This window comes from Macrobrachium nipponense, chromosome 4 (assembly GCF_015104395.2).
Source record: "Macrobrachium nipponense isolate FS-2020 chromosome 4, ASM1510439v2, whole genome shotgun sequence".
NCBI lineage: Eukaryota > Metazoa > Arthropoda > Malacostraca > Decapoda > Palaemonidae > Macrobrachium > Macrobrachium nipponense.
Genome location: NC_061100.1, coordinates 73,309,610 through 73,320,617, shown reverse-complemented (window position 1 = coordinate 73,320,617; position 11,008 = coordinate 73,309,610).

Below are 11,008 nucleotides of genomic sequence, written 5' to 3'. Positions count from 1 at the left end.
GTCCTTTACAGGTAGAATAGAAGAAGTTAAGGATCTTGGCTACTGGGAAAGACTACAATTCTTAAAATTATATAGTTTAGAAAGGAGAAGAGAACGCTACATGATAATTCAGGCATGGAAACAGATAGAAGGAATAACAGAAAACATCATGGAACTAAAAATATCAGAAAGAGCAAGCAGAAGTAGATTAATATTGCCTAAAACTATACCAAGAGAACTAAGGAAACACACAGGACAATAATCCACTACGCACCAGCATCGACAATGCAGCGTCTATTCAATGTGTTGCCAGCTCATCTGAGGAATAGATCAGGAGTGACCGTAGAAGTGTTTAAGAATGAGCTCGACAAATATCTAAGCTGCATCCCAGACCATCCAAGATTGGAAGATGCAAAATTACAGGAAGATGCATTAGCAGTTCTCTGGTAGACATTAGAGGTACCTCAAAGAAAATGAGGGACCTGGGGCAACCCGAACAAGATGTAAGGTCTGTAAGCTAAGCTCTCTCTCTCTCTCTCTCTCTCATTTCATTATAGTTTTTCATGACAATTTAAACAAATTTATATTATAAGATAATATTTTAATAACAATACATATAAATTTCAAGCAGTCTCTTACAAAAATCACCTTTACATGAAAAATTTCTCATTTATTGAAAAAACTTAATCGAGAGAGAGAGAGAGCGAGAGAGAGAGAATGAATTTACTGACAGGTGTCCCTCTAAAGTAATAAGAGTTTTATATAAATCTGAAAGAGAAGAAAAAAAGGCTTTATACAGAGTTTGCAAGCGATTGACATTCGAAATTCCCTTGTTCAAATCCAATACTGCTTTTTGATAAAACTGTCCAGCATTTTAATTTATTTTTCCAAGTTGCACAGAAATTAAATTCTATATTTAGTTCTTTATCAGACTTGTATTTATTGGAATTACTATACAAGAAGAAAATTAAAAAAAGAGGGTATTTTTGCATTGAGGTAAACAAACCGAAAAGAAATCAGTTTTACCTTCAAATTCCATTCATAATTTCATTATGACGTAGAGGCCTTGCATGGACCCTACATCGTGCGCACCATTATCTTGCGACAATGAACCCACAAATGAAATAAGTGGACGAAAAACATACACCTCTCATATGACGTTTGTACATATATCTTCATTATTATTATTGATATACTTCATGTATGATTCCCATTGTATGTGTAAGTGTTTACATAATAAAAATATGGAATGTTAGTCCATATATATAAAAGTCTAAAACTAAAGAGGTCAACCAGATTGCTTGCAGGAATGTGATCAGACTAGAGACGCTAAAGATGACGTATACAATAAGTATGTAAGCTAAGATAACATGCCGTCACCTGTAGTCATTCAATTGTTTATAAACATTAGTCCAAGCTCCCTGCTTGAGACAACTACCCCGACCTATTATTCAAACGGCCTACGTGATCTGTAGCGTGTCTCATTTTGATTGTGTGTTCGTATGAAACTATGTCATTTGGATTGTATGTTCATATGTTCGAACTACTGTCTGTTCCTTCATAACTTGTAACAGAGATGGTAGACAGGCAGAACAGAGTTAGTGATCGTCATTAGAAGACCTGTACCTCTTTACCTAAGCTTTATCATGTAGAGGAATAGGATTAGCCATCATCATTGGCAGAAGCGATCAAGCTATCGTTATTAGAAGACTTGTTACAATCATACCTGATCTTCATGTAAACTTCGGAAGAATATACTATTTTTATCCTTTGTGTTTTCTACAAGAACCTCACCGAACCATGATTTTAACACATCGTCGTAAAGATAATACCGACTTCGTAAGTGATCTACAAAACCCCAGACACTCCATTGAAGATGGATGTGCAATACCAACCGACTTAGCGTATAGATTATCGCTAGTCTAACATTACCTCATAGGGCGCCTTATCATACAAGGCACAAGCCCTAATATTTGGTGGCCAGCGGACCAGAAGAACTCTACAACGTCCTACGAAGAAAAAACAGAATAATAAATCATGAAGTCAACGACGACGAAAGCAGCAGATTCTTCAAGCAACCTAGTATCATCATTAGTGAGCGACTTCAGAAAACAACAAGATTCGTCAAGCAACTTAGTATCATCGTTAGTGAATAACTTCAAGAACAAAACGACGTGTCCTTTTCCTACGGCAACGGAAGCTTCGTCTCTCATTAGAATCATTCAAGAAAACATCGTTAGTGAGCGTTTCCGGCACTGCAAGAAACAAACCGAACGCGTCTGCAGCATCGGATTTTCAAGGGCTCGAATCATCGAAACAACGCGCACGGGGGAAACTGAAGCCAAACCAGGTCGTCCGCTAAATAGAGAAGGAGGACCAAGGCCGTGTGTCGTTATCGGAACACCGTGACTTCCCACAAAAGCAAGCTAAGTACAATTTTTTTATTCATTTGGAGTAACTTTGAGTGTTTCCTTTGCAGGTCGAATTTCGTTATTCCTGTGGCTGAAGTTACGAGACATTCTTAATCTTACTTTTTTACAGAAATTATCTATATCATTGAGATTTCGCTACTGCGAGTTTTTATCTTTGAGTGTCTGTTTCCAGAAGTTCTACTGAAATATCATAATCATATACATGTTAATTTTATCATTTTTGGGGGGTGATTATTAATCCCTTACGTAACAAATCATATTAAACAGTGAATATGCGTTTACGCAGTGGACGTCTGTATTTATACAGATGCATGGATACGTCGTTAAGCACCGTAGTGATTAGAAAACACACAAAAAACAAGTGGAACACCCGTACAAATCTATATAAATTAGAGGTAACACTATTTCGGGTCATGACAATAAATGCTCCTTTGCAAAGTCCCGATCGCAGTTTTAGCCTTGAGTTTTTTGAGTTATATAAAATATCGAACCTCAATGACTCAACTCAACTTTAAAAATATGGCTGGATTGCAAGGAATAACATGTCTGTAAAAACTTTCATCAGCTAAATGCGCTGACCAGGATCCCTCACTATTTCAAATTTTAGCAAAGAATGAAGTACAAACAGTTAATATTGTATGCAGTAGTGATAACTTGTCTTATAGTAATCGCTCAGTTCCTAATAGCTCGTCATTCATTGCTTTATACGTAACCAGCAACTAATGCTAAAAACACAAAATACGTTGCCGATGGTAATAAAGAGAAGGATCCTAATTACCCCCTTACAAAAAGAAATAGAAACAGTAGCCCGTTCAGAATCAAACAAGCAAACTCGGTGACTGTGTCACCTAGTCAAGCGGTCAAGGTCAGTCAAAAAACTGCCGAAGTGTTCAAAGCAAAGCAAATTCCACACAATAAGCGACTCTAGCAGAGTGGGGAAAAAGCGATGTTGGATCATACATCCCAAATACCTTTTTAAAATTAAAAAGGAATTTCCCTATGCATCACACGACCGTATAAAGTAATCAGAGCAGGTTTTCGTTTTTTTTTTTAATACTAAGTTATTATGAGTAGTGGTGGATTACCGACTGTACGCGCCGTAAAAATTAGAATATCTTATTTATTCCTTTAGTACAATTAATTACCAGTATTTACGGACTCACCGTCTGTTGTTCGAACTTCCCTAATGAGAAGTCCCGGATAAGCGAGCGTTTACAGATACCTCTATAGTTATAAAAACATTGATCTGTATCTAGTGTAATTGTAAGATTCATCTAGGGGTATACAAAATATTATCTTACATCCTGCAAAATAAGGCGTGTTTATCAAAGGAAAATCCTATAAACCTTCAAACATATTAAAATCCGTTTGAACAAAAATGAGACAGTTAATCAAATAATAACTTATATAAAGGAACTATACATTTGTCTCATAAATCGTAACATTGTTCAAATGACCCAACAGAATTCTCCCACAACCGCAGTCGCACTTTGCACGCAAAATCTCGAGAAGCATGCACCCTCGAATGTCTTAGTGCGTGTAAAAAGACTTTGCTGGGAAATGAAATTTTAATCCTTCCCGACACTGAAATATAACGATTTCCGCGAACAATGCCCTAAAAGTATACATATCGTGGATACGGAAGTTATAAATATCGCATTTTTTATTGTTGCTAATTTTTAATCACGCCCAACCAGTCGTGGATGAATCTCTCTGATAATCTATCTAAAGTAATATCCGTAAAGTCATTCAAGCAGAGGTGATTCAGCAGAAATTTTTTTTATCTTTTACCTGAATACCAGGAAGTTCTCCACTGGCGAGTGATCTCTGGAAAAAAAAACGGATGTAACTTAACACAAAACACGGTTTAAGGACAAACATAAAGCTATTTACGTACCTTCGTATAGATTCTCAATGAAATTTCAAAATAGAGATAAATGACGAAGTTGAAAAATGTTAGTAATAGGAGTCATTAGGAAATCAAATAAGCCCATATAATTTTTCCCTCAAATGTCATGCCATAAAAGATCGGACTTGGCGTATCTGCGTAGATTGCTGACGCTTAAACAAGGAAACGACTCCCGATAGTTTCCAGTGCCATGTACCGACGACATCTTATCTCTGTTAGGTTAGAATAAATTTTTTTCACCAACTTGGACTTACTTAAAGGCTTTTACCTGATACCATTACCTAAGTGATTGTACCTCATACACCGTTTTTTTTTTTTTTTCAGCACACTCAGGGGACATTATCAATTTTTACGTATGCCTCCGGCTTACGTTGCACCCCAATTACAATATAGTGTTTGGAGATTTTTAGGGGATACCCTACATGCCTATATGGATGATCTTGTAATCTTTTCTAATACCTTAGAAGTACATTCACATTCTTAGAGCTAGTGCTACAGAGACAAAGACAAATAATCTCAGAGTAAAATATCTAAATGTGAGTTTTTAAAAACCGAACATGTTTATCTAGGTTTTATGTGTCTGGTCAAGGTCTTAAAAGTAGTCCATGGTAAAGGTGTCGGCTATTCATAACTTTACGGTACTTATTAACGTAAAAGGGGATACAGCACTTTTGCGCTTTAGTGGGTATTACAATCGTATGTAAATATGTAACTCTTCAATCATGACAGCTCCTTTAACAGATCTTACGAAGAAGAGCGTAGATTGATTATGGTCTTAAAAAGCATCAACAGGCGTTCGATATCTTAAAAGCGGATAATGCAGCTTACCTAACTTAAAAAATCCCTGATTTAAATAAGGAATTTTTTTTTATTGCAACAGACGCCTCAGACCAAGGGGTAAGAGGGATACTACTTCAGTAATATGATAAACAGTTCTTCCCTATAGCTTTTTATTCACGTAAACTAAAGCCCTCTGAAAGTAAATATGCAGTAATAAGCAAGGAAGGGCTAGGTATCTTTAACTCACTAGTACATTTTAAGTTCATAATCTATGGCTATCCTGATAAGTCCTTACTGAACATGAGTCCTTTACCGAGTTTTTCAAAGGCTTTAATCACAGTCCAAAAGGAACTCGGTGACAAATGATCATTCAGGTCTTTGGAGCCAAGATTAAGATATCTACCTGTGGGAAAGCAATTTATCATAGCTGACGCATTATCCCGCAATCCCGCACCATACTGCAAAGAACCATTAATTAGACTAAAAGATATAGAAACATCCGTGCCTATTGTTAAAACCGTATCTAAACAAGAAAATTCCTTAACCCAAGAGATCGCGAGCATTGAATATCTGGGTTGGAGCGCAGAACTGTTACAAACTGAACAAAGCAAGCGTCAACAGACATAACCCAAACAATAAACACTTCGAACGGAAACAGAGTCAGCAGCAATAAACAAACCAAACAATAAACACTTCGAAACGGAAACAGGGTCAGCGGCTAAGCAACATAAACAATTTCGAGCAGAAACCCTAAAGCAAAAGTATACTTAAGGTATGTGTATCAGAATAATGTAATCAAATGTAGTATTATATGTAGGTCCGTGACGAGGAAAACCCGAAGAACACAGCAGATGACTAACGACCAGGTAGTTGTAATAATCTCTTTCATACCAATCGTCCTAAACTGGTTGCATTCCGTCATCCAGGGTTCCTATTATGTCACAGAAAGCCAAATCACTATTTTACTGGCCTACAATGCTTACAGATATAAAAAGCACATAACTAATTGTAACACGTGTCATGAAAACAAGGGATACACTAAGACACCTGTCAGTTTAGGGGCCTATCCTGTGCCAAATCAATCCTTGAAAGAATATACGTAGATTATTAACAGAATTACGAGTCTGACAGAGGGAATAAACACTTCTTAGTGTTAATAGTTTCCTTGACACGTTATATAGAATTAATAGCACTAAAAACAACACCGCAATTGAGTGCGTTAGGAATATTTATGAGTGCTAAATCAGTAAACATGGAATTCAACACATGATAATCTGACTCGGGTGGTGTAAATCAATAATAATCTCCTTAACACGTTGTGTGAATTCCTTTCCATTAAGAAAACCAATAATATATTTTATCACCCAGAGTCAATCGGTTTGGTAGAATAACGGATAATTAATAGGAAGTGTCAATGTCTTACGAGTTACAACTCGTGATGTTGGATCCGGACTGGATTATAGCGGTTCTCGCGGTTTTAAATACCTTTATCATTTATATCTTGTATCTATAGAATTGATGCCGCAAGTAGCCTTATACGGTACGCCGCTAGAACACTTTTCCACATATTCAAGCCAACCATTAATTTATCAAATATATATAAAAAAAATATATAAATAAATAAATATAAAAAAAATAAATAAATATGGATACAAGTGGAGTCAATATAATACACTCCGTAAGAAGTCGGAAGGGTTACAAATATAATAAAAAGGAATCACGATAAAATCAATAAGTAAAACGTAACCATAGATAATTAAATATCCAAATATATATGCGTAAAGATTTGAACTCTAACTTAACGCTTTAGTAATGACAAATAAGCTAAAAGTTCAAACACATATCCAAAATCTACTGACATATTGTCTGTCCCGGTGATTTATATTCGTAGTCAATGAAAAAAAAAAATTAAATAAGTAAATAAATAAATAAACTGATAATAAATAAACAAAATAAATAAAATAAAATAAAAGAGATTTTAAAGTCAGGAAGTCTAGAAGTGAAAATGTTATCTATGGAATAATCCTATATGAATCTTATCAGGGCTAATAATATATATAGAATTTGTATGGAAACCTTTTTCATATAGTTTGAATAAGGAATATTTATTTAACCATAATGCCAACATGAAACTAATATATTGTTCAATTTTGGTACTGTTGTTTTTTTTTTTTTCAGACATTCTTCTCATGCGGGTGGAGAATTAAAACACTAAAATACATTTGAAAATACTAAAGTCGTATCTCTTACAGCAAGTAACGTAACTCTTAGCTGGCTGAGAGCAATCTCCTGCCAAGTGACGACGTCATCATTGCCGTATCAGCATTTGTTCCTTTTAACCTCAATAATCTGCTTACAGGCTTCATCTGTGTGTCGTCTCTGCTTGCAAAAGCAGATTGACTGGAGAAAGGAATGCTTAGTTCATGAACTTCACATGTGGTTCATAGGTCACATGACAGGCCACATAACATATTCTTATCCGTGTGTGTAATGCAATTAGTTAAGGACTTGTAATCATTTTAAAATTAATGACAATATAAAGCAAATAGAATTTCTATAACAACAAAATGAATTAATTTTTTTTTTCTGAACCTCATAGACATTTAGAAGTATCAAGATATGTATATATGAAATATTTACTTGCAACATTAGCCTATTCAAATTCAAGTAAAACATTCATGGGAAAATGTCACATTTTCTTGAAAAACCCAAAGTTTATATAGAAATTAGTTACATAGTGGGTTTTTCGTTGCATCTCCTACCTATTAATAAAGTTTTTAAAAAAATTAACCTCAGAGGATGCGCACGAGAAAATTGAATATGAAACTTTTGTTAGGGCACATAGAATCATGATTAATATTCTCTTTGACTCTTATGCTGCCTGGCAATCTTACAAATAGCTCCATTTTCCACTTCTTTGTCTAGTAACTTACTACCAGTAATATCGAATTTTCTTTGAGATTCGTATTGATATCTATTTATTTTTTATAATTATGGATATTTTTACGAGTCATCATAGACCTGGATAGGTTCACTCATTGTTAATGCCATGGATAAAAAGTTTGTACAGCGGACTCTTCTGAATTCCAAAATATCAGTGAATTCATGTGGGTTAAGTCTGGTCTAAATGGCTCTCTTCCCTCCCCTGTATTTGGATGTCGTCTGAATTTACTTTGCCCTTGTGACAAGTATAATTTCACTTGCAGGCTGATTAATGGAACCTGGTTACAGTATCCTGCAGTATGAGAGTTTCACATCGCAACTCCAAAAAATCGTTCGTCGCAGCGGACGACTACAGTCAAGTAACAACCGCCTACAATGTGAAAGGAATTTCATGGACTTCTTTGACCGACACCGTATCTCGTCGTTAATCTCGTTTTAATGCGGAATGCTCCAGCGACTGTCGGAATCGACTACGAATGGGACATACTTCCGACAATTACGACCCGAAGGATATTCAACTCTACTTTGCTGGCGAAGGACTCGTGCTGGGATGATCTATTCATCGCGAACGTAATCGTGTAGCTTAGGATGCAGAGAATAAGTATGAGCGCAAAATGGAACGTTGGACCCGCCCCAGGCAAATTTTCCCTTGTTTTAACCATTGAAAAAGGCCGTTTCAGTGGCTATAGGTGGTTGTCTGGAACTGTGTAATGGACGAAAAGTGGTTCGAAAGCTAGTTAAATGTGAAGTAGTATAACCTCGGTCATGTATCCTATATATATAAATGATCATAAATAACAGAATCGAAATATATTTTTTGCGTGTACGCAATAGGAATCTCTTATATAAATGATCATAAATAACAGAATCTAAATATATCTTTGCGTGTACGCAATAGGAATCTATTTAAAGTGCACATATATTAATCATAATTATATGAATCCATATACATATGTATAAACAAATCAGGTAGCCTCTAATCAATATGTTACCTTTTATCTTACCAATATCTGAAGTTATTTATGAGTTAGTATATGAAAATTACTAATCAGATATATAACATTTAGCATAAAAATCAACGAATCAATCAGCATAACCATTAATAATTTTATCAATTCATATATGAAATTTTTTATCAGTTAAAATATGATTTTTTATCATGTTAATCTTCATTCTATGCAATTATCAGAGTACATTAGTATTTTCTGTAGCATAAGTATCTTAAAGAGATGAAGTGAAAAACTGTATCATTATATATCACGTGATCACTATTATTTACCAATATCATTGTTTTATATTTTATTACTTGAATCAATTCATGTACACCATGAATTTTTATTTACTTATATATATATATATATATATTCACATAGTGTCTGTTTTTATCACACTCCTATAAGTCAAATGCAAGTCAAGTTTGAGTAATATTCAGTAGTTGGTTTTGGTAGCTGACCGAGCTAATGTAAGTGTTTACATAATAAAAATATGGAATGTTAGTCCATATATATAAAAGTCTAAAACTAAAGAGGTCAACCAGATTGCTTGCAGGAATGTGATCAGACTAGAGACGCTAAAGATGACGTATACAATAAGTATGTAAGCTAAGATAACATGCCGTCACCTGTAGTCATTCAATTGTTTATAAACATTAGTCCAAGCTCCCTGCTTGAGACAACTACCCCGACCTATTATTCAAACGGCCTACGTGATCTGTAGCGTGTCTCATTTTGATTGTGTGTTCGTATGAAACTATGTCATTTGGATTGTATGTTCATATGTTCGAACTACTGTCTGTTCCTTCATAACTTGTAACAGAGATGGTAGACAGGCAGAACAGAGTTAGTGATCGTCATTAGAAGACCTGTACCTCTTTACCTAAGCTTTATCATGTAGAGGAATAGGATTAGCCATCATCATTGGCAGAAGCGATCAAGCTATCGTTATTAGAAGACTTGTACAATCATACCTGATCTTCATCATGTAAAACTTCGGAAGAATATACTATTTTTATACCTTGTGTTTTCTACAAGAACCTCACCGAACCATGAGTTTAACACATCGTCGTAAAGATAATACCGACTTCGTAAGTGATCTACAAAACCCCAGACACTCCATTGAAGATGGAAGTGCAATACCAACCGACTTAGCGTATAGATTATCGCTAGTCTAACATTACCTCATAGGGCGCCTTATCATACAAGGCACAAGCCCTAATATATGTATTGCACTGCTGGTATGGTATTAGCGTCCCACCTCGGTGGTCGCGGGTTCGATTCTCGGCCGCCATTCCATTGAGGAGTGAGAGAGGTGTATTTCCCGTGATAGAAGTTCACTCTCGACGTGGTTCGGAAGTCTCATAAAGCCGTTGGTCCCGTTGCTGAATAACCACTGGTTCCATGCAACGTAAAAACACCATACAAACAAACAAACAATCCAATCATATATGTATGAACATCAGTATGATATCCTATACCATTTATATGTATATTTCTCTTTATTACAAACACAAATGCTTGTACTTAATCCATGTTTCTACTTAATCCCTTACACTTAATCCCCGTTTCTGTCTAAGGTCAGAAGCTACATTGTGGCTCGCATGAGTCCTTAGCATAATTGTACTTTCTGTAAATAAATTAGTGAGCTCTAAAGTAAAAGTCTTGCTCATACCTTGCCTCACATTGGTGACCCGTTGAAATGCCCAACTAAGCCAGCAACAATGATGTCAGCCTAACTAATGAAAACCTTGCAGCCACCTCCATACGCATACTGCCATTCCCGCCCCACAACCCAGAGGCATGGTTCTTCATGGCAAAACCAATCTTCCACATAAAGAAAATGACCTTGGCAAAGCGCAAAAGAAAATCACCTTGGCAAAGCGTACAGCAGACACTGTTCTCAAATTCCTGCCGGATGATGTCTTCAAGTAAATAGTAGGATGGCTCAAAGAGCCATCACCTAAAACCTG